The following is a 25,123-nucleotide window of genomic DNA, read 5'->3' as shown; positions in this document are numbered from 1 at the left end:
TGGTGACAATGGGATGCCACGTGATTCACTTGATGTATGTTTTGGTGATCAACTTGCGGGTTCCGCCCATGAACCTATGCATAGGGATTGGCACATGTTTTCGTCGTGATTCTCCGGTAGAACTTTGGGGCACTCTTTGAGGTCCTTCGTGTTGGTTGAATAGATGAATCTGAGATTGTGTGACGCATATCGTATAATCATACCCACGGATACTTGAGGTGACATTGGAGTATCTAGGTGACATTAGGGTTTTGGTTGATTTGTGTCTTAAGGTGTTAATCTAGTACGAACTCTAGGGATGTTTGTGACACTTATAGGAATAGCCCAATGGATTGATTGGAAAGAATAACTTTGAGGTGGTTTCGTACCATACCATAATATCTTCGTTCGTTCTCCGCTATTAGTGACTTTGGAGTGACTCTTTGTTGCATGTTGAGGGATAGTTATGTGATCCAATTATGTTATTATTGTTGAGAGGACTTACACTAGTGAAAGTATGAACCCTAGGCCTTATTTCCTATCATTGCAATACTGTTTACGCTCACTTTTATCACTTGCTACCTTTCTGTTTTTATTATTTCAGATTACAAATACCTTTATCTACTATCCATATACCACTTGTATCACCATCTCTTCGCCGAACTAGTGCACCTATACAATTTACCATTGTATTGGGTGTGTTGGGGACACAAGAGACTCTTTGTTATTTGGTTGCAGGGTTTCTTGAGAGAGACCATCTTCATCCTACGCCTCCTATGGATTGATAAACCTTAGGTCATCCACTTGAGGGAAATTTGCTACTGTCCTACAAACCTCTGCACTTGGAGGCCCAACAACGTCTACAAGAAGAAGGTTGTGTAGTAGACATCAGGTTCCCAAGACTACATCAAGTTCTACTTCATCAAGTACGACTACAACTCCAAGGATTGCCATCAAGATGGTGTGGATCCCGAAGTAGAAGAACTAGAGAGTTCTTGAGGGTGACTCCGCCAACACACTTCACTCATATCATTTTGGCGAGGACAAGTGCAAACAACTTCCATATCTTGCACTAGTTCAAGGAGTCACAAACCCTATTGTTGGCAAGACAAGGGACAAGGTAACCTAATGCATCCATGGACATCATCTCATGTGAATAGCACTCTATGTCTATGGATATCCTTGTTTGTTCCTTGTGGGACTAACCCGTGTAGGTATTGAAAGTGCAACTCACTTCAAAGGAATGCTCCAAAGGATCTACATCAACATTGAGCATCTACATCTTCAACACCTACATGAAGTCATCATCGACAAAGCCCAAGGTTAGTTCATCCCTCTTAAGGGGGGATATCCCATCTAGGGGGAGCTTTACTCTAATCAATTGAGCTAAAGCAACTCTAATAGTGTGAACACAACAATGCTTTATGTAAAAGTGGCAAATCCACTTGTGCTTAAACGATGAGTATGACCTACGATCAAATGTTCTCATTTGACTCCTAAGTCAATATACTCATATATAGATGACCTAGTCATCGCCAAATTGCTTGATAGATGCTAGAGTGTTTGTGCATGCTTTGTCACGTATTTCATTTTCCATCTTATTGTGTGAGCATGTTGGTTGCATATTTTACTCATTCAAGGACATCCATTTGTTGCTTTGATTGTTTGGCTTTTTCTCTTTTGCCAAATGGATGGACAAGAATGCCTAAGAACTCCCTCTAGCTATCTATGCTTTCCTCGTCTCAAACTCTATTCATGCTACATCACAAAGTTTGATCAAGTCAGATTCGAACCACTCTGTGTGAGGAGCACTCGGAGTCCCCGATTTGTCATAGACTTAAACTTCCAAAACCTCTTTGTGAACTTTGGTATGACCGAGTCATCCATTTCGGTCACACCGAGATCACTAAGTTGATCTAAGTTTTCAATCTCGGTGCAACCGATTAGAACTTTTTGGTCACACCGAGTTGCAGTAACCGCTTGCAATTCTGCACCTCGGTGCCACCGAGTTGTTCCAGTCGGTCACACCAACAAGGTCAGGTTATATATACTGACGGGTCAAATTTTGGAAAAATTTCCGAAACCTTTCACCTGCGCGTGACCTGCTCTGCCTCCTCGGGTCTCCGGATCGTCCTCTCGCTGCCAGCAACCTCCTGCCGCTGGTCTCCGCCGCCGTCAATGGCAATCTGCTCCGCCGTTGCCGCCGTAGCAAGTTTATCGCCGAAGTAGGGTATGAACTTGATCTTTGTGCTATTCCTTAACTCCAATTCCTAGAACATTGCTTTGCCATGATTCTTGCCACGTATGAAATCATCCTGTCCAGCAAAAGCATCTCGTAGATTAGATTTGATTTGAAAAATTTAGGGTTAGGTCTCCGCCGAACTCATCTCGGACCGACTGAGTTGTAGAAATCGGTCTCACCGATTTGTCTTAGGCCATTGCACATGCGTTTTCGGTCTGACCGAAAATTACAAATCGGTGTGACCGAGTTCGATTCTCTGTGAAACCCTAGCAGTCTCGGTGCCACCGAACTGTGACTCGGTCTGACCGAGTTCACTAGTTTAGGTTCCAAAAGCTGCTTCAGTATCACCGAGTTTACAAATCGGTAGATATGAAATGCTTTCTGTGAAGAACTGAAACTAAGTTTTTAAGTCACCTGTTTTGCAAAAATTCTGCACTTTGTGATGCTCATCTACTCTACCCCATCTACAATCTATTCACAGGGTCTGCTGGCAGTTTGCCTGCAAGATGTCTGATCAAAGTGACAGCCAGAACAAGTCTGAGGAGCAGGTTCACATGAGTGAGGGCACTAGTCCCTCTAGCACTTCTGATGAGGGAAGCAGGAGCACACCAAGTAACTTGCCCAAGGCAGCCACCAAAACAAGGAAGAAGAAGACCTCAGATTCTGAGGACGAGGATCACGTGGCTGTTGAGGAAGGAGTCAGCACCAAGAAAAAGGTGCTGAAGAAAGAGTATGGCATAGTTGCATCAACCAAGCCTGGATTGCACAAAAAGGCCCCTGCCAAGAGGGTGCCAACCTTAAAAGTTAGAGCCTCAACTGCTGAAACCTCCAAGCCAACTAGAGAGGCTGCTGGAGAAGGAAAGAAAAGAAAAGAAAGGGTCAAGAAGACCACTGCCAGAGTACTTGGTAGGTCCTCCATTATGAGAGATTCGGAAGAAGAGGAGGAGGAAGAGGATGTTGCACCAGATCCTAAGGCTCAGAAACTTATGGGAGATGCAATCAAGTCAGGGGCTGCTCCATCTAAGCCCAAATCTGCTCCCAAGGCAGCTTCTCAGAAACCCCCAAAACCCAAGAGGAACACCAGGAGTATACCTGCTGAGGAGAAGAACAAGGCCCTGAAGCTGAAGAAGAAGAAGAATAAGATGATGATGATTCTCTTGTCTTGAGGAAGTTGAAGGCCAAAATTCCCGACCACAATGATGCTCACCCTGTCGCTGAGGACATGCACATCAAGAAAGATGCGAGATTGAGGTTGTGGAGACAGTCTGATCCCTATGCTGTTAGGAGGAGGACTGCAGTTGACTACAGGTTCCACACAAAGGAACAACAAGATTTCTATGAGACCATTCTGCTTGACAAGAAGCCCATAGTGTGTGACATGAAATGGGTGGACTGGGAGTTCATCCGGGAAAATGAAGATCACTTACCTGGAGTGTATGACAACTTTAAGGCTTGTGGAGTAGATGAATTTGTTGGACAAAAGCTCACCAAATGGAATGATGAGTTGATCATGCAGTTCTACTCCACTGCCCACTTATATCCATATGGGAGGATAGTTTATATGTCTGAGGGTACTAGGTACCAGTCCACAGTTGATGAATGGGCCAAGCTAATCAATTACCCAAAGGAACATGAAGATGACTTGGATGTGTATGCCACCAAGAAGAAAGATCACAACTCAATGGCAAACATGTACAAGGAGATCCCTGATAAGGCTTTAGAAACACATAAGTTTCGATCTATACACTATCTGTTGTCTGGTCTGCATACCATTACTGGATCTTAAGGCACACATTGCTACCCAAGTCAAGAGATCACAAGATGATCCGAGGACACTCCATCAACATGCTGCAAATTTTTGATGTCCCCCAGAAGTTCAAAGTTATGAGCTTGATTGTAGAAATGATCAAAAGGACTGTTGCTGATCAAAAGAGGAGTTGTGGATATGCTACACACATTCAGGAGCTCATCAACTCTAAAATGGGCACAGGGACTTACTTGCTGGACAAGGAGCATATACCTCAATATCATGAGTTTGAAGACAACACTATTGTGATGAATGAGGAGGAACCATCATCAGCTCAAGTCCAGGAGAAGAGAGCCAAGGAAAAGGCTGAGAAAGCTACCCAGATGCCAAGTGTTGAAGAGGCATCTCGAGTCTTCCTGAAGAGCAAGAAAGATCAGTTAGGCTATCTGATTCAAGCTACACTGAGGATTGAGAAGGGCTTGGCCACCTTGACTCAGAATCAGGAGAGCCTAGAGAGGATTGTGGAAACAAAATTCTATGATCTTGATCTGAAGGTGACTGAGATTCACACTGCAATTGAGCAGCTTCAGGAGGAAGTAGAGGAGAGGAGAGGAAAAGCAACCACTGATGCTTTTAAGCATGTGCCACGAGATCCAAGGTCTGCTGCAGTGCCAGTCTCAGATGCTAGAGCTTCAGTGTTAGCACCAGCAGCTACAGCTCCAGTGCCACCTCCATCACTCACTCCATCAGCTCCAACTACTTCATCGGAAGCCTTCGTCCTTGGAGTTCTATCTACACCACCTCCCGAAGACCAAGCCCGAGAGACGTATAGCACTATGCATTTTCAAACTTTTTGGTAACTTGTTGCCAAAGGGGGAGAAATATGTACAGATCATAGGCTTCGAGAGAGAGTGTCTTGCTTTTTATCTCTCTTGCTATTTTGGTTGAACTACTTTATTGTGTGCTTGTGTGAGATACTTTATGTCCTTGTGAGATACTTATATGATCATGTGGTTGATCATATCCTACCTTAATGTTTGGTTGAATGATGCTATCCTTTATATTCCATATATGATCATTCACTTGCTTGGTGATGAGTGCATGCTTTTAATATCTATCATTTTTAGCGCTCCACCAAGATGTATGTGACATGGAAGAGTAACCCATGATCCTAATCGATTGTGCATTTGCATTTGTCGGTGTCAAAACCGGCGGATCTCAGGTAGGGCGTTCCGAACTGTGCGTCTAGGCAGATGGTAACAGGAGACGGGGGACACGATGTTTACCCAGGTTCGAGCCCTCTTGATGGAGGTAATACCCTATGTCCTTCTTGATTGTTCTTGATAATATGACTAGTACAAGAGTTGATCTACCACGAGATCGAAGAGGCTAAACCCTAGAAGCTAGCCTATGGTATGATTGTTGTTCTTGGTCCTACGGACTAAACCCTTCGGTTTATATAGACATCGGAGGGGGCTAGAGTTACACAGAGTTGGTTACAAGGAAGGAGATCTACATATCCGTATTGCCAATCTTGCCTTCCACGCCAAGGAGAGTCCCATCCGGACACGGGACGAAGTCTTCAATCTTGTATCTTCATAGTCCAACAGTCCAGCCAAAGGATATAATCAGGCTGTCCGGATACCCCCTAATCCAGGACTCCCTCAGTAGCCCCTGAACCAGGCTTCAATGACGATGAGTCCGGTGTGCAGATTGTCTTCGGCATTGCAAGGCGGGTTCCTCCACCGAATACTTCATAGAAGATTTTGAACACGAGGATCGTGTCTGGCTCTGCAAAACAAGTTCCACATACAACTGTAGAGAGAATAATATTTTCACAAATCTAATCTACCGACGCATTCCGCAGTGTGACATCACACCACAGCCAGGTCACCATTTGAATCGTTTTTCACAACCAACCTCTGCGTGTTTCGCGAGGCGGTTTCCTTGGCACGTCTTGTCGAAGCAGAGATTGTGTCCCCTTATTACGGGATTCCCATCAATACGGACGTGGGTAACCCAACCGCGCCATCAATTACGGCGCTTGGGGGATAAGCGAGTTTTACCAGGCTAGTGGGGGCGCATAGTTTCGTCCGCCCTTATAAAGGGATAAGGGTTCACCTTTTTCTACCCACGCCTTCTTCCTCCTTCCTCATCCATTCTCGCGCACTCGAGCTCCAGCGCCCAAGTCCACATCCTTCTCCTCAACCCTCTCCAAGCATGTCCGGAGCAAGAGGCAAGTGGATGGTCTCCTCCGTTACAGAGGGAGACATCAAAAAGTTGCGCGGTGCCGGATACTTAGCCGCGGATATTGCGCACCGGCTGCCAGCCGCGGGGCAGATCGTCCCTTCCCAGGAATCTTACGAAAGGGTGGTTTTCCTCACCCACTTCGTTCGTGGACTGGGGTTTCCCCTCCATCCATTCGTCCGCGGCCTTATGTTCTATTATGGGCTAGACTTCCATGATCTAGCTCCGAATTTCATCCTCAACATCTCGGCGTTCATCGTCGTGTGCGAGGCTTTCCTCCGCGTCCGGCCCCACTTCGGCCTGTGGCTGAAGACCTTCAATGTCAAACCGAAGGTAGTAGGCGGCCAACAAGCGAAATGCGGCGGAGCCATGGTGGGCAAAATGCCCAACGTTACATGGCTCGAGGGCTCCTACGTGGAGACCATAAAGGGGTGGCAATCGGGGTGGTTCTACATCACCGAGCCGCGCGACACCAACTAGGTGGCGGCCCCTGAGTTTCGATCCGGAATCCCCATGCGGCTCACTTCCTGGGAGGAGAAGGGCCTGTCCTGGGCTCATCAGTGGAGCTGGACGGACTCGAGAAGTGTATCCGGGACATGATAGGCAAGAAACTCAAGCTTGTTAACATAGTCCAGGTCATGCTCTTCCACCGGATCCTCCCGTGTCAATGACGGGATTTCAACTTATGGGAGTTCGACCCAGCCCAACACCAGACTCTACGCGAGCTCTTCGACACAACGCATAAGGATGTCTGGAAGGTGCTGTTCAAGGGCGCTGAGGTCCCCCCCTCCCCTTACCGAGGACCGCGGGCTAAGCGCGACGCGCCCTGCGAATCCGGTAAGTTCTATACACCTCGTAGGGTATTTATTTTCCATAGTTTAACCATGTGCGGGGTCTGAGCTCCCATGCCTTTGACAGGACTGGGTGGAGACATCGGAGCAGATTGACTGTCCGACCCCTCTGCCCGAAGACCCTGCAGACGCTCTCCTGATGGAGATGCGGACTCCGGCTCCTTATGAGGTGCCGGAGAAGAAGATCAAGAAGAAGGCCACGGGAACCCGAAAGAGTTCCCGGCGCCAGGTGGTATCGGACTCATCGTCCGATAACTCTGAGATGCACTCCTCCCGTGAAAACGAGGAGGAGGAACATGACGGTTCTCCCCTTCCAGCCGGGGGAGACAGGAAAAGGAAGGCCGCCCCAACCGGGGAGGCCGGAGGGTCCAAGAAGGGAAGGAGTCTCCTTCCGGACTGTTCCACCACCGCCGCCGACAGCGTAGACGAGTGGTTACTCAGGGCCAAGCCCCTGGCGAAGTCGTAAGTATTCGGACACCAGAGCAACTCATACCATACTTTTATTGCACTGCTTCTCCTAACGTCGAATATGATCATGTAGTCCGCCCCGAGCCCGCATCAATGTATCCTCGTCGGACGGTTCCTTGGACTCATCGGATATGAATAGCGAGTCACTTCCAACCGCCTCCTCTCCTCGCCCTATGGACAATGTCGAGGCATTGTCTCAAGGGGCACCGAACTGAGGGGAGGTAGTCCTGGAGGCACCTCAAGGCAACCTTCCGGACTCCAGGCGCAAAGGGAGCAAGACTCCCAAGGGCTCCAAGTTCGGCCCTCAGGCGAACACCGCGCCGGAACCTCCAGTTGTTCCGGACTCCGGCAGGCGGCCCCCTGCCAAGAGGGGCAAGCCGCCCGTGCTGGTGACCTCTATCTATCCAGAGGCACCGGAAAACCTGCTGGGAGCGCTTCGCGGCGCTTCCATCGATGAAGAGCACCGCACTATTATGAGTGCGGTGATCAAGAAGGTTCAGTCCGCCAAGAGCGGACTGACTGAAGCCTGTGCCAGCCTTCTAACAGGCTTTGAGGTAAGTATTTGAAATATAGGAAAATATTACCGCATAGACAGTAGCCCATGATGCTCTGTTTGGTGTTCACAAAGAAAAGCCAAATAGAGGATCAAATAATATCTGCAGGAGTCTAATACAAGTATGTTTATATGCGTATGCAGGCTTTGCTGCTGACCTCTGCCGCACTGACTGCGGAGGTCGCCGCACTGAAGCAGAACCTCGAGCGGTCCGAGAAAGAACTCGGCCTTGCCAAGAGGCAGCTCGAGGAGAACAAAGGTAAATAATACCTTGTCTATATATATAGATGTGGTTGCAAAATGATAGGATCATCATGGATGTGCCAGGGGCCACGACCGAAGTGGCGACCCTGAAGCGAGCGCTGTCCGAGGCCGAAAACAAAGCGGCCGAGGAGTGCATCGAGCGGGAGAAACAAGAGGCACGGGTGGGCGAGGTGCAGCAAGAGCTCCAGGCTCTCGTGAAGAAGCACGAGACTTTGGAGCTTGACTCGAAGACGCGAGAGTCCGAGCTTGCCGCGGCCCTCGAGATCACAAAGCATGCCAAGGCTGAGGCCCAAAAGGCCCTCCAGGAAATTTAGGCGATGAGGAAGATAGAGGCGGGTAAGGCATTCATTATGCAAAGCAAGCATGTGAAAGTAAATTACTTGTTACTTACCTGAGTCCGGAGCTCTCCAGGAGCATTCGCAGATTTGCCCCGCAACGTGTTGGATGCCGCAAGGTACTACCAGGCCGAGGAGGGAAGCTCGACGGAGAAGTTGTTCTGGTCTCAGTATACTGGGACCGAACACCCGATGCATGTGAGCGACCAGCTGAAGCAACTGGCCGAGCTGTACAAAGCGGCCGAACAGGCCATAAGGGGCCTTATAGTCCGGATGTGGCCTGGCGACTCCCTTCCCAATAGCTACTTCGCCCTAGTGAGGCGGCTTGTGGATGCCTGCCCATGGCTGGAAGTCATAAAGCGGTCCGTCTGCATCGAAGGTGCGCGACGGGCTTTTGCCCGTGCGAAGGTGCACTAGGCCAAGATGGACGCCAAGAAGCTGGTGAAGGAGGCGCCGCTGCAGGGCAAGAAGCATCTCCACCCTGAAATGTATTATGAGGGTGTCCTGAAGGGTGCCCGTCTTGTGGCGAGCGAGTGTGCGAAGGATGTAATTTTTGAATGAACTTGCTCATGTGATCCTGTATTATGAAAACTTGTTCATGTGCCCTATGCAACGCTTGTTTGAATTTAAAATATTACCTTCTGTGCGGCTGTTTATCAAATCTAAGAGATGGCCAGTCGTCGGCTTCTGCCCCCATGCCACGAGTGCTGGGGTGTTCGGGATAAATATGAGCACTCTTTTTCCCATTGTTGGGTCCTTCGAGGGAGGTGCACGGCGCAACGAACAAGGCAATCGGACTATAATGCTTTATCACTCTCACTTAGCCATAGAAGTCTATAATTTTAAATTTTGGCGAAGCCCCTAGTATTCGGAAGGCCGAATTCGGGGCGCTATACATGCCTAAGCCGGACAAAGCCGACTCCTCGCCCTAAGCGGCATAAGTCTTTAGGGACTCGAGACCTCTCGAACAGCGACCAGCTCCCGCCTTATCATGACAGTCAGTTTTAGCTTTCTCTACTAAGGTGCTTGCCCAGATGAACCGGGGCACAATCGCAGTAGTTCTCCCAGTGCTACCTTAGCCAATATAGCGGAATGTAAGGTACCAAAATATGGGAGCCGGGCAAACCCAACTATTGACCCAAGACATGATTCGGAGCTGATGCATATAATGCCATAAGTTCGGGGTGCCGCACTGTCGAAAGTGTTCGGACTTCTCACGCCGTATTATGGGGTACGCTTAAGCCCCTGGCGTATTGACCCTACCAGAGTGTACGGGTGCTGAATGTCATGAATGAACATATATATAAAAAAGAATAGAGAATGCAGTAATAGTCTAGTGCTATGCATTGTTTATTCAAAAAGGTGCGTCGAAGCAGAATGATACAAGTAGTGCGAAAAGCAAAAAGTAGGACTATTTGACATGTCCCCTCCAAGGGCAAGCTGCGGAATGGTATTTAAAGCAGGTATTTAACTCGTTACCAGAGACCACCTGGGAGTTCCATGGTGCGACGTAGCTTTCTGCCTCCTTGGTTGTTGTATCGTGTGTCCAGCAATCGTACTGCCAGACGGGGTTTCCAGGGAGTACAGTCCTGAAAGAGAGAAAAAATAACAAAGCGGGAAGCCCCTAGTGTGGTTGAGCCGCGTTTTGGGGCGTGTCGTAGTCGTGCCCCCCTCCACCTATGCCCATAGTATTTTCAATGCGTAATTATGTATGCGTGGCACCGATTTCGCCGTTTGGCTGGGACTGGGGTGGGGGCGCATTGCTATGCGTGCTCGGAACGTGCCAGGCGGTCTTGTTGCAGATTACTCCGGGCGCGCTTGACGGTGTCCGGGTGTTTAATAACCGAACTGGTGGATTGCCTGAAGAGGCTACTTTGTGCTTCTGCTGCGAGGCCCGCAGTGTGCTCCTCCGTGCAGAGAGAGCACTTTGTGTTTCCATTGACTGTGATGACCCCCCGAGGTCCTGGCATCTTGAGCTTGAGGTATGCATAATGCGGTACCGCATTGAATCTCGCAAATGCGGTTCGCCCGAGCAGTGCATGATAGCCACTGCGGAACGGGACTATATCGAAGATTAACTCCTCACTACGGAAGTTATCCGGGGATCCGAAGACCACTTCCAGTGTGACTGAGCCTGTGCAATGGGCCTCTACACCTGGTATGACGCCTTTGAAGGTCGTTTTTGTGGGTTTGATCCTTGAGGGGTCTATACCCATTTTGTGCACTGTGTCCTGATAAAGCAGGTTCAGACTGCTGTCGCCATCCATAAGGACTTGAGTGAGGTGAAATCCATCGATGATTGGGTCTAGGACCAGTGCGGCGAATCTGCCATGACGGATACTAGTGGGGTGGTCCCTGCGATCGAAGGTGATTGGACAGGAGGACCATGGGTTGAACTTTAGGGCGACTGGCTCCAACGCATATTCATCCCCTAGCGCATGCTTCTGCTCCCTCTTGGGGATGTGGGTTGCGTATATCATGTTCACCGTCCACACTTGTGGGGGGAACCTCTTTTGCCCCTTATCCTTGTTTTTGGCATTTAACTTGTCGTCCTGCTTGAACACCCAACATTCCCTGTTGGTGTGGTTGGCTGGCTTGCCGGGGGTGCCGTGTATTTGACACGAGCTATTGAGTATATGGTCCAAACTGGATGGGCCCGGAGTGCTTCTTGTGAATGGCTTTTTCCGCTGACCGAGTTTAGAGCCTCTGAGTCCGACATTGAATGTCGTATCCTCGGTATTGTCGCTGTTGATGCGGCGCTTGTGTTTGTTGCGACGTGACCTGCCATTGCTATCCTTGGTATCCGAAGTACCATGGTTCTTTGATATGTTATTGATGCGAGCCAGCCAGCTATCCTCTCCCGCGCAAAAGCGGGTCATGAGTGTCGTGAGGGCTGCCATAGATTTCGGCTTTTCCTGGCCAAGGTGTCGGGCGAGCCACTCATCGCGGATGTTGTGCTTAAAAGCTGCTAGGGCCTCTGCATCCGGACAGTCGACGATTTGATTTTTCATTGTCAGGAACCGTGTCCAGAATTGCCTGGCCAATTCCTCTGGCTGCTGAATTATGTGGCTCAAGTTATTGGCATCTGGTGGTCGCACATAAGTGCCCTGGAAGTTGTCAAGGAATGCGGCTTCCAGATCTTCCCAACAGCCAATGGATTCTGCTGGCAGGCTGTTGAGACAATGCCGAGCTGGTCCTTTGAGTTTGAGTTGGAGATATTTGATGGCGTGTAGATCGTCACCGCGGGCCATGTGGATGTGCAGGAGGAAGTCCTCGATCCATACTGCAGGATCTATTGTACCGTCGTATGATTCGATATTTACGGGTTTGAAACCCTCTGGGATTTGGTGATCCATTACTTCGTCTGTGAAGCATAGGGGGTGTGCGGCACCTCTGTACTGGGCTATATCGTGACGCAGCTCAAATGAGTCTTGTCCGCTGTGTTTGGCCCGGTCGGATTTACTTTTACTGTATCTGGCGTGATGGTTATCGTCTCGCATAGTGGCGCGCCCTCGTGATCCGTAGATCGATCTTGCGTGTTTTTCTTTGTCCTCCAATATATCTCGCGGGTCTAGCGTGTTTCCCCGTGCCTTGACATTTTTATTTGAGTGGCGTCGGGGTGCGGGCTGAGCTTTTGGCTGAAATGCCTCTCTGTCGTGGCCACGAGGTGGCCGATCAGCCACGTCATACGCTGGAGATGTAGGTTTTAATGCTTTCTCCTCCAGTCGGGGTAGCAACCTGCGCTTTGGGTAACTCTTGGAGGGGCGTTCGAGTTCATATTCCTTGGCCACAAGGACTTCAGTCCATCTGTCAGCTAGAAAATCTTGATCGGCTCGAAGCTGTTGTTGCTTTTTCTTAAGGCTATTTGCCGTGGCTATAAGCCGGATCTTGAAGCGCTCTTGCTCGACGGGATCCTCAGGCACGACAAATTCGTTATCGTCGAGGTTTGCCTCGTCTTCGGAGGGAGGCATGTAATTATCATCCTCCGCCTCTCCATCTGCCGCTCTCTCGAGAGGGCTGGCTTCTCCATCCTCCTGCTTTAAATCTTGCTGGAGGGGATTGTCGTCATCTTCGGCACTGTCTGGAGTGCTATTATCTCCTGTGTCGGTATCACCGCTTTTGCCTTGGCGAGACTTAGAGCGGCGCCGCTGATGTTGGCGCTTGGGTTGCTTCTTGGAGGGGTCATCCTCCGCTGTCCCGTCGCCATTGCCTTCTTTGGGTGTGTCCACCATATATATATATATATATCATATGATGAGGTGGTTGTCTAGTGCCCTGTGGGCAGTGGTTCTTGTTCGTCTCCTGCATCGTCATCCATACCGTCGATGTCTTCGGAGTCGAAGTCGAGCATGTTGGTCAAATTGTCGATAGTGGCTACTAAGTGGGTGGTGGGTGGGCGGCGAATTTCTTCATCATCCGCATCCCAATCCTGCCGGACATAGTTCGGCCAGGATTCTCCTGACAAGGAGAGAGACCTTAATGAGTTCAGTATGTCGCCGAAGGGCGAGTGCTGAAAGATATCCGCGGAGGTGAACTCCATGATCGGTGCCAGTCGGATTCGATAGGCACGGGCGCAGGCGGTTCGGAGTCCGTGGCCGGGGAAGAATCCGGCAGTTTGGCATCACGGCTCTCGTGAAGGGTAAGGTCGATACTCGGCTCGATCGCCGCTGAGAATGCGGCCTCCGTGGCGGGGTCTATCCACCCGTCCATGGATGGCGCAATTGGCTCCGAATTGAGGGTCGGAGCGGTTGTCGTTGCGGTCTCCTGAATACTGTTCGATGGTAGAGCTAAATCATGATGTGACCGTGCGGCGCACTCGGCAGGGGCTCGAATCCGTCGAAGATCAAGTCTCTGCGGATGTTGGCCGTGTTGTTTAAGCTTCCAAACCTGACCTGGTGGCCAGGGGCGTAACTCTCGATCTGCTCCAGATGGCCAAGCGAGTTGGCCCGCAGTGCGAAGCCGCCGAATACGAAGATCTGTCTGGGGAGAAAAGTCTCACCCCGGACTGCATTGCTATCGATGATCGAAGGAGCCATCAAGCCTGATGATGACGACACAGAGGAACTCTCAATGAAAGCACCAATGTCGGTGTCAAAACCGGCGGATCTCGGGTAGGGGGTCCCGAACTGTGCGTCTAGGCAGATGGTAACAGGAGACGAGGGACACGATGTTTACCCAGGTTCGGGCCCTCTTGATGGAGGTAATACCCTATGTCTTGCTTGATTGTTCTTGATAATATGAGTAGTACAAGAGTTGATCTACCACGAGATCGAAGAGGCTAAACCCTAGAAGCTAGCCTATGGTATGATTGTTGTTCTTGGTCCTACGGACTAAACCCTCCGGTTTATATAGACACCAGAGGGGGCTAGTGTTACACAGAGTCGGTTACAAGGAAGGAGATCTACATATCCGTATTGCCAAGCTTGCCTTCCACGCCAAGGAGAGCCCCATCCGGACACGGGACGAAGTCTTCAGTCTTGTATCTTCATAGTCCAACAGTCCGGCCAAAGGATATAACCCGGCTGTCCGGATACCCCCTAATCCAGGACCCCCTCAGCATTCAAAAGCAAATTTTAAATAATGCAAAAATTTAGGGGGAGCTCTTGCTTATAACATACTTCTCAGAGTGACGATGTTTTTCAATCTTATAATCATTTGTCGAACCTTTGATCTATATGTTTTCATCAATTACAAAAAAGGGGGAGATTGAAAGTGCAACTATCCCTGGGTGGTTTTGGTAATTCCTAACAACATATAGCTCATTGAGCTAATGCTACTTGAAGATAAATATTTCAGGAAAAGCTCAATGATTGGAATGGCATGGATTAGAAAGTGGACCCCTCAAAATGCTAAGGACAAAAGGATTGGCTCAAGCTCAAAGCACAAGACTCTACATTTCATTTTTAGTGATCCAAGATCACATTGAGTCCATAGGAAAAGCCAATACTATTAAGAGGGGATGAGGTGTTGCTTAATGAGGTTCTTGCTCAAAGTGCTTAGTGATATGCTCCACAACCCTCAACCACTTTCTCATATCCAAATATATCCCAAACCAAAAGTCATACTTGGCCCCACCGATTTGATCTATCCGGCGCCACCGAGTTCACTAGACATAGCCACTGCCACAAACCCTAGTCTTTTGGGTACCACCGATAGGGATCTCGGTCTCACCGAATGGGATTGTAATCTCTCAATTTCCCTTCATAATGTTTCACTCCAACCGAGATGAGCGATCGGTCCCACCGAGATTGCAATGCAAACTCTTTATTTCCCTTTCGTAATGTTTCGGTCCTACCGAGAGAGCGAATCGGTCCCACCGAGATTGCCTGACCAACTCTCTAGTTAGTCTATTACCAAAATCGGTCTCACCAAGTTTGTGTAATCGGTCTCATCGAGATTACGTTATGCCCTAACCCTAATGATATTGGTCCCACTGAGTTGACATGTCATTCCCACCGAAAACCCTAATGGTCACATCATGAACTAAATCGGTGTGACCGAGTTGTATGATTCGGTCCCACCGAGTTTGGTGATTTGTGTGTAACAGTTAGATTTTGTGTGGAGGCTATATATACCCCTCCACCCACTCTTCATTCGTGGAGAGAGCCATCAGAACATGCCTACACTTCCAACATACATTTTCTGAGAGAGAACCACCTACACTTGTGTTGAGGTCAAGATACTTCATTCCAACCACATAAATCTTGATCTCTAGACTTCCCCTAGTTGGTTTCCACTCAAATCATCTTTCCACCAAATCCTATCCTATGAGAGAGAGTTGAGTGTTGGGGAGACTATCATTTGAAGCACAAGAGCAAGGAGTTCATCATGAACACACCATTTGTTACCTCTTGGAGAGTGGTGTCTCCTAGATTGGTTAGGTGTCACTTGGGAGCCTCCGTCAAGATTGTGGAGTTGAACCAAGGAGTTTGTATGGGCAAGGAGATCGCCTACTTCATGAAGATCTACCCTAGTGAGGCAAGTCCTTCGTGGGCGATGGCCATGGTGGGATAGACAAGGTTGCTTCTCCGTGGACCCTTCGTGGGTGGAGCCCTCCGTGGACTCGCGCAACCGTTACCCTTCATGGGTTGAAGCCTCCATTAACGTGGATGTACGATAGCACCACCTATCGGAACCACGCCAAAAATCTCCGTGTCTACATTGCGTTTGCTTCCTCCAAACTCCTCCCTTTACCTTCATATGCAAGTATTTTACATTCCGCTGCTATACTCTTAGAATTGCATGTGTAGGTTGTTTGGTTGACTTGTGCTAAGTTGCTAAAATCTGCCAAGAATTAAAATTGGGAAAAGTCTAGATTTTTATTTGGTCAAGTAGTCTAATCACCCCCCTCTAGACATACTTTCGATCCTACAGTACTATGTACCACCATAACACAAACAAAAAAGATTCTACCTTGCTGATCAAATTAACCTCACTACCGGCTGTTCATCAAGGTGATGGAGGGCGACCTCGCGGGCCGACAGAAAGCGTCACACACGAGTATCGAGTGTCGTGTAGAACAACCATCGACTGCATGTGTCCAAAACATGTATGTATGAAAGGGTTGTGTAATGTTTTAAATAATGATTTCACGACTCTGATGTGGCACCTGCCTGCCTAACAAAATAGCCAACCCACACGGTGGCTCACAACTGGTAGTGTACTGCGAGCCACCCGCCACCCCCAGACGCACACACCCACACACACACCGTGAATCCACCGCAACTACGATGCATGTTAAATTAATTATCCCATGGTGAACATATATGTTACCAAAGGAGGGACGTTTTAATTTCAAAAAAATCACAGAGATCATTAAGACGTTTTAGTACATTAATTGATTGATTTTCTATGGGTATAATGTGCAAAAATCAAATTTGAGCTACATGCACACGTGACAGTGCACCTAAATGGATTGCAAAAACACATGTGTCTTACTGGGTGCATGTTTACTCCCCGTGCAAAAAATTTCAAACATTGAGAACCTAGATTTTTAAATTCTAGTACATCCAAAACTTATTTGATGTTCATGAAACTTATCGTGTTGTCATACGGACACCAATACAAAGTGGAATTGTACTTTTTTTTAATCAAATTTGAGACCAGTTTTGATGTAATCTTTATCTAATTACTGATGGGAGATTATTAATAATTGGGAACCAATATCCCAAACAGATTATTTATTCGTACTGTGAGCGTTAGACCAACAATGGATATGTGACATGCTTCGATTAAGCAATAAAGCAGATACGTGCGAGCAGGTGTGAGTTGATGGGACGCATGCGAGCAGTCTGTCGCGCAGGGAGACAGGGAGGCGTGTGTGCAAGTGTGTGAATTGACGAAAGCGTGCTCGCTGCGCAGTGCCATCGGGAGGCATACGAGTAGCTGTGTGAAACTGTGGTAGGCATGCCACCAGTCCGGTGCGCAAGCTCACCGGGAGGTGAGCCATAGGTTTGACCGCCGCCCGCCTCTCTCGCACAACTCCCACTACTCCATATTAATGGTGCGCCCGAGCGGCCACATCCCCCATCCTCGCCACACACACACAATCCTCTCTCTTCGCTTGCATCCTCGACGCCGCTCTCAGTCCTCAACGCCATCAGTGTATGAGGATGCCGCCAAAGCGCCCCACCGGAGGGAGTGGCGACTTCTGGGATGCTAAAGCACCGGAGCACGGCGTGGAGATGGAGACAGTGGTTGCCGTCACCGCAGGTGAGTTATCGCTGCACCCTGACGTCGTCGATGGTGTCAAGCTTCCACAGCCGGAGGCGGAGTTCCACACCGACTCCGACGACCACTCTGGCGACGACTCTGACGACGACGGATAGCTGGTTAGTCAACTATACCCATTTATGTGCCAAATAGATCATAGGGTTTCTCTGGTTACTCCTGCCTCCCACTTTTTGGAATAGAAATCCTATGGTTATGTTCTCCCAATCTATGAAATCTGAGTAAGTTTCGTTAGACCCGTGTAGTGTATTGATTGTTTGAATGGTACAGGTGATAAGTGATTAGTTGTTTCATCTGTGCAAATGATTTCTGCTAGTAATTCGACTAGGGTTAGTGTTCATGCTAATAATTCCTAGCGAGGACTTGACAATTGATTTTGAATGACCTACATATGTTTGTGCCACTATTTTCTTCATGATTGGTATGTACATAGACGATTGTGCTTAAAAATCATACCATAATCTCTGGATATGTATAAATAAATAGCCACAAATTCCTAATCCTACTTCACGGCATGTAATCTTTGATTTGATGACAAATTTGTTTTACTATTTGTATATGTGTTGTCTGACGATGTGGACAGCAAGGATGAAGATGGCCAGAGGAGGTACAAGAGGCAAATCCTGAGGGAGCTTTATGCGGGAATGCATAACAGGCGTATTAGGACCTGGAACGGCGGCTATGGATGCCCATTTTGCAACCAGAAGCTTCATGATGTGTATCTAAGTGTTTTGGCGCATGCAAGAGGCACTACAGGAAATATGTCAACTTATGACCTTCTCTTAGTGACCCCAGCTGAATCGGTCGTAAATTCACGGCCATTTTGCATGGAAGGGCTCAAACCCTGAAATTGCTTACACCAAATAGTCACAAAGCAGACAAGAGGCGCCAATGACCTTATTTCTATGTGATTACGACCGATATAAATGGTCATGAGGTTGTGAACGTGGATGCATTGGTACTTATTGCTATGACAAGGCGCCACCTCATCAGTTTTGCCTATGTGTCATGTCCATGTGTCAATTTTTGCCCTAGGTTGTGAAGCAACCTATATTTCTGTCATTCCCAAAATTCCCAAAAAAATTGGGCATTCTTTACTATCCAAATCATTGCCTCATGACAATATTCAACTCCATTTGACTGGTAAATCTTCCTCGGCAAATTTCCAAAGTTTTTGTTCAGCTCGAACTGTTGTGAAGGAAGTACTGGCTAGGCATATCCTAATGAGCTGAATTTTTGCCACATCTTCTATATTCCCAAATCATAGCTCTCCACAAAATTTGAGCCCCATATAACAATACATGTGAGTGTGGCTTCAACATTCATATTTCTGTCTAGTGTTGTACGTTGCAAAGCAAGTGACACCTAGGCTCCTCCATTTGAGCTGCAAATTTTCCAAGATAGTGTCCTTAGTAGATGATCATCCTCGGCCAAAACTCAGGCCCATTGGCCATGTGCATTTCCCGTACCACTAATCAAACACTTGGGTGCTAATTCATGTTTGAGCTCGGTTCAGTCTCCTCGTGAGATTTTTCTATTGCCTTCTTCTTCCGGACACCTATCAGGGGAGTGCCCAACCTACTAGACATGCCTAGGCCGCCCGGAACGCGTGGAAACACCACCGTCACGCGGTGACCACGCGGCGGGCATGCGAGTCTACGCGCTTTGGAGTTGGGGCCCTGGGCCACCATCCAAACCTCAACGTATCGCCACCAAACCATGTATTTCTGATTAAATAGATACTTTTCTACCTAGAAATGATTTTTTGAAAAAAATAAAGAGCAAACTATGAGGCCGCTGCAGTTCAAACTTGTCCCGCTTCCTGCTGAATCAGCAGAAATTTGTCTTTTTCACCAGAGGTGGATAAAAACTTTTGGCACCCAACCATTTTGTCAATTGTGCATTAAACATGGCCTAGTATTTTATATAATTGATTTGGTCCAATTTTGCAACAAATATATGGTAGGTCCTTCACAAAAAAAACTCATTTTGGGCACTCGAAAAATGGAAAATTGATTTTTCGTCCAAAGAAAATGAAAACTCCCTTAGGCAACATTGTTTGCCATTCCAACAAGCACCCTTGTGCACAATATGAGGTCATTTGAACAAACTATGCCATGAATGTGGCCATAAGATTGATCATTTGGCTTGAAAGCCATGAATCTTCAGAGATGATAGCTCATTTCTGAGAACACTTTTTTAAAATAATTGCCGTATTAAAAGTTTGTTATTTTTCCTGGGAACTTGGCCACATATAATGACACAATGCGAAGGTTTCACAATTTTTTAATTTTTTTAATTTTTTATGCCCGTTTCAAAATGCGGTCAAAACGGCGGGAATGACCGTTCCTAGCTAGTGGTTGAATCTTGGAAATTTTTTGGTGTTTCTATGATTAAATAGATACTTATGTACCTATAAATGATTTTTGGAAAAAATAAATAGCAAACTATGAGGCAGCTGCAGTTTAAATTTGACCCGCTTCTAACTGAATCGGCGGAAATTTGTCTTTTTCACGAGAGGTGGATCAAAACTTTTTACACCCAACCATTTGGTCAATTGTGCATTAAATATGTCCTAGTATTTTAGAAAATTCATTTGGTCCAATTTTGCAACAATTATTTGGGAGGTCCTTCACAAAAAACCTCCTTTTGGGCACTCGAAAAAAATGGAAAATGGTTTTTTCGTCCAAAGAAAATGAAAACTCCCTTAGGCAACATTGTTTGCCATTCCAATATGCACCCTTGTGCACAATATGAGATCATTTGAAGAAACTATGTCATGAATGTGGCCATAAGATTGATCATTTGGCTTGAACGCCATTGATCTCCATACGTGATAGCTCGTTTCTGAGAACACTTTTTTTAAAATAATTGTCGTATTACAAGTTTATTATTTTTTCTGGGAACTTGGCCACATATAATGACATGATGCGAAGGTTTCCCAATTTTTTAATTTTTTTTTAATTTTTTATGCCCGTTTCAAAATGTGGTCAAAATGGCGGGAATAACCGTTCCTAGATAGTGGTTGAATCTTGGAATTTTTTTGGTGTTTCTTTGAGTAAATAGATACTTATGTACCTAGAAATGATTTTTGGAAAAAATAAAGAGCAAACTACGAGGTAGCTATAGTTCTAATTTGACCCGCTTCCTGCTGAATCGGCGGGGATTTGTCTTTTTTACGAGAGATGGATCAAAACTTTTTACACCCAACAATCTGGTCAATTGTGCATCGAATATGTCCTGGTATTTGAGAAAATTGATTTGGTACAATTTTGCAACAAATATATGGTAGGTCCTTCACAAAAAACCTCATTTTGGGCACTCGAAAAATGGAAAATGAATTTTCCGTGCAAAGACAATGAAAAATCCCTTACGCAACATTGTTTGGAATTCCAAGATGCACCCTTGTGCACAATATGAGATCATTTGAACAAACTATGCCATGAATGTGGCCATAAGATTGATCATTTGACTTGAAAGCCATGAATCTTCACGCATGATAGCTCATTTCTGAGAACATTTTTTTAAAATAATTGTCTTATTACAAGTTTATTATTTTTTCCTGGAAACTTGGTCACATATGATGACACAAATGCGAAGGTTTTCCAATTTTTTGATTTTTTTGAATTTTTTATGCCTGTTTCAAAATGCGGTCAAAACAACGGGATTGGCCGTTCTTAGCTAGTTGTTGAATCTTGGAAACCTTTTGATGTTTCTCTGATTAAATAGATAGTTATGTACCTAGAAATGATTTTTGGAAAAAATAAATAAAGAGCAAACTATGAGGCAGCTACAGTTCAAATTTGACCCACTTCCTGCTGAATCGATGGAAATTTGTCTTTTTCACCATCGGTGGATCAAATCTTTTTACACCCAACCATTTGGTCAATTGTGAATTAAATATGGCCTAGTATTTTAGAAAAATGATTTGGTCCAATTTTGCAACAATTATTTGGTAGGTTCTTCACAAAAAACCCTCATTTTGGGCACTCGAAAAATGGAAAATGATTTTTTCGTCCAAAGAAAATGAAAATTTTCCTAGGCAACATTGTTTGCCAATCTAAGATGTAAACTTGTGAAAAGTATGATATCATTTGAACAAATATTTGGTAGGTCTTTTACAAAAAAACTCATTATAAGCACTGAAAAGTGAAAAGTGGTTTTTCTGAAAAACTTATCTTTGATTTCGACCAATTTAGATGATCATAAGGTATTCGAATTGTTTGCTGCGTTCTGATTGGTCCATGGGCATATCATGCGGATCATGGATTATATACCGTCGGATGCTCGAGGATCCAACGGCAGTCATCAACCCTTCCACACCAACCCTAGCTCTGTTCTCGTGGTCATTTTGCATCCACCCCCCGCCTCCTTTTTTCCCAATCCATCCATCGATCCCACCGAACCCTTCCAGATCAAGAGAGAGCTCGCCTCCCCACTTACAGATCCCCGCCGCCAGCTCCCTCCAACGGAGCTCGCCACCGTCCATGGCCTCCCCCACGCCCTCCTGCTCTCGCCCCTCCCCTTCCCTTCCCACAGCACACGGAACGCTCTCCTTCCTTGATCCCCTTCCTTACCGAGAACATGCGCCGCCACCTCGTTCTCCCTGATCTGAATCGACGATGCTGGCTCTCACACCTCGTCGGCCCCGCTCGCCCAGACTACCCCTCCTCAGCCTCCCGTCCCCGGCGGCGCCCTCCTCTCTGCGCCCTCGCGTCCTCTCCCCTGCCCCGGCCCGCGCGAGGGTTGGCCTTGCCGACACGTAGGGCTCGGACGGCAAGGGCGAGGGGGATGCTGGTGGGGCGGGAGGCCTCGTTGGGGAGGACTCGGTCGTGTTCCGGCTGGCCTACCAGTGGGTGGCGTCCTGGGCCTACTTCGCCAGGATACTCTCCGTGGTGCTCTACAGGCTCAACGTGCTCTGGATCGACCCTCCACCGGGGCTGGGACTGGGTTCCTCGCCGCCGTCGCCACTGTCTCTGACAGCCCCGAGGTATGTCTCCCCAGGAACCATTCCCTGCTACTCTCTGCCTGCCTATATTACACGGAGCAATTGATTCATTCAATCCGGCTCCGGTCTCGTGATCGCTGCTAAGTAGTAATACTGTAGTATAGTAATACACTAATGATTTCCATGACTGATTAGGATGGTTTGGGCACGTTCTTGCCTCGAGTACTAGAATTTGTATGGGCTCGCACCATGGTTTCTAAATTACTAAAACAACTAACATGAGTACCCTGGTATTTTTTTTGAATTTGGAACCCCTGTTTATTTAGTATTGATGATCAAAGTTACATCAGATAAAAGGAGGGGAACCAACTCACTATAGGAAGGTCTTCCATCCACTAACTACTACCATACATTCTAGCGATCTTAGCAAGCTGAATGGGCTGTCAATATTTATTTTGGAGATAAGCACAACTCCAATCCAATATCTAGTTATCTACAAAGTAAAGCTCATAATTACTATGTGTGTACAATTGGTTCCATGCCTGATCCATGTAAAAATACTTCTAAAAGATCAATTGAGAAAGTATCATCGTTTCCTTGCTTATTTACTGAAACTGAATCTCTTTTAGTTTGTTTAGGGCAACAATATGAATTCTGATTATCATTTTCAGTTTGAGATGTTTCTGTTTTCGAATGCTTCTTTTAAAGGAACATGTTTAAATGACTAACATGTGTTTTGTGCCCAGGCTGTTTAACTTGTTTCTTGATTAAGATGTTGATGGGTTGTAAGTATTGTGCCATTCTCCATTTGCAAAGCTGTAACTCTGAGTGGATTGCGTGTGCAGGTTATGATCATCGACTACGGGTTGAGCATGGAAGAGGAGTGAGCACTTGCATCGGAGGAAATCCTATTGACAGAACCTCGGGTTGTTACACTTTTCATCTTGTTTGCTGATTGTTTCCTTCAGTGTATGTTTTGTTCAGTTTGACAGAAGTTTAGAATTGTTATGCGGTGTTGGTTGGCTGTTAGTGTGATATTAATTTAGAAGCGTTGATTTTCCTTGGTATATGTTTTGTTCAGTTCTGGCAGAAGTTCAGAACTGTTATGCAGTGTTGTCTGTTACTGTGATATGAATCTACAAGTGTTGATTTTCCTTGGTACATGTTGTGTTCAGTTTTGGCAGAAGTTCAGAACTGTTATGCAGCGTTGGCTCTTAGTCTGATATGACATGCGCATATATTTTTTGCATCTTATATAGGCATTATGACATGTATCTCTTGTGCCATGCTTCGTTACCAACTAGTTAGAGATAAATCAATTCATTTGGCTTTTGCTCACTGTTTTTACTGTCCTATGTTGCTCATACTATACGTACAGCCTGTTGCTGAACTTCAAGTCGAGGCGGCACACAAGGCGCTGCTCTTCAAGTCGAGGGAGTCGCTGACCGTGAGGAACCTGCACTTGGAGCTCGTCTACAACTACTCTGGCTTGAAGCATGTGGGTGTTCAGTCATGGTTTTGAACCTGTCTGTCAGTTTCTTGCTGATAACCCTGCTTGAATTGTTTGAATCTCGCCGAACATGTCAGTTTGTTGCTAATTGCATGAGTTTGAGTACCACAAATCTGAAGTTTTGAACTTTCTTACCCTGACGGTTGTAGTGTAAAAAGTGAAAAAAGTCAAAACCTAGCTGAAACTTTCTTGCTTTGGACATCTAGTGTTAGCACTCTTAAGTATGGAGCCTTGAGTCAAGAGCTTCTTGTAATTGTAATGACTAAATAATGGTTGTGTATCTACTACTATCGTAGAGGTGACTGATTTTGTTCTGTACATTATAATAGCACGTGGAGTCCTGTTTGTTTCATATCTACTGCCTACCATCATGTGCCATATCTTCCAAGTAGATTAGCACACGATCAGTGGTTTTTAGCAATTTTCTCATGCCCATGTGTGGGGTGGTAAACAGAGGACGACACACTAGTAACTGCATAACTCTGAAATGCTATCGATTACTCATTGTTACACAATACATGCACCTACAACTACCGGGATTTGTACTGGTTACTAAATGATGTGTGTTTTCTTCAGTTTGATTGAAAAAATGTCCCCCTTTTTGTGCATGCATACATCTACCCATTGAGCCACCAAACATGTTGTAAGGCTTAATTTGTGTCAGGACCCCGATTCCAAGTCACATTGATCTAGCCGGTAACACCTCATATCACTTTGCGGCCTCACGCACGGTATCCCACGGGTGTCGCCTTACCATGGCCCGGGACCGTTTGCGCCTTTTGGCTCACGTATATGATAGTGTCGCTAGCATCCATATGACAGAGAACCCGGGCCGACATGGCTAGTCGTGAACCCAAAGCGGCACAGACCTATGGAGACAGGCATACATGAATCACATCGAGCATGTCGGTCATCAGCGAGTGATTCCGGGCTGTAGCACTGGGCTAACAGGACTCCGGGGAAACCCGGGCTGTAGCAGGCTAGGCAGGACTCCGGATGTCACCGCGTGACATTTCCCTGGAGGGACAGACATAGGACGACGTGAATCACATGCCAGCCAGTCAAGTGTCCTGAGCAGTAGTGCTGGGCTAGCAGGACTCCGGTGAACCGGGCTGTAGCGGACTACTATGGCTCGAGGAACACTAGACTACATTTCCCCATAAGAAAGGCTGCCAAGGATAAACAACTAGATTGTCGGATCCCACTCATACCAAGCATTTCAATCATACACACAATATGCCCGATATGA

At 46.8% G+C, this 25,123-nt stretch overlaps 1 long non-coding RNA gene across 1 annotated transcript; it reads left to right on the top strand.

The window, feature by feature from the left end:
* Positions 1 to 21,787: 21,787 nt before the first annotated feature.
* Positions 21,788 to 24,226, top strand: LOC125524761. Its single transcript, XR_007290937.1, has 3 exons — positions 21,788 to 22,406; positions 23,210 to 23,290; positions 23,743 to 24,226. It is a non-coding gene; the product is annotated as an uncharacterized LOC125524761 (long non-coding RNA).
* Positions 24,227 to 25,123: the final 897 nt, after the last annotated feature.

The sequence above is a fragment of the Triticum urartu genome, chromosome 7 (assembly GCF_003073215.2).
Source record: "Triticum urartu cultivar G1812 chromosome 7, Tu2.1, whole genome shotgun sequence".
Classification (NCBI taxonomy): Eukaryota; Viridiplantae; Streptophyta; class Magnoliopsida; order Poales; family Poaceae; genus Triticum; species Triticum urartu.
Note: the sequence above shows the minus strand (reverse complement) of the source record. Positions and strands in the feature narration are given on the sequence as shown.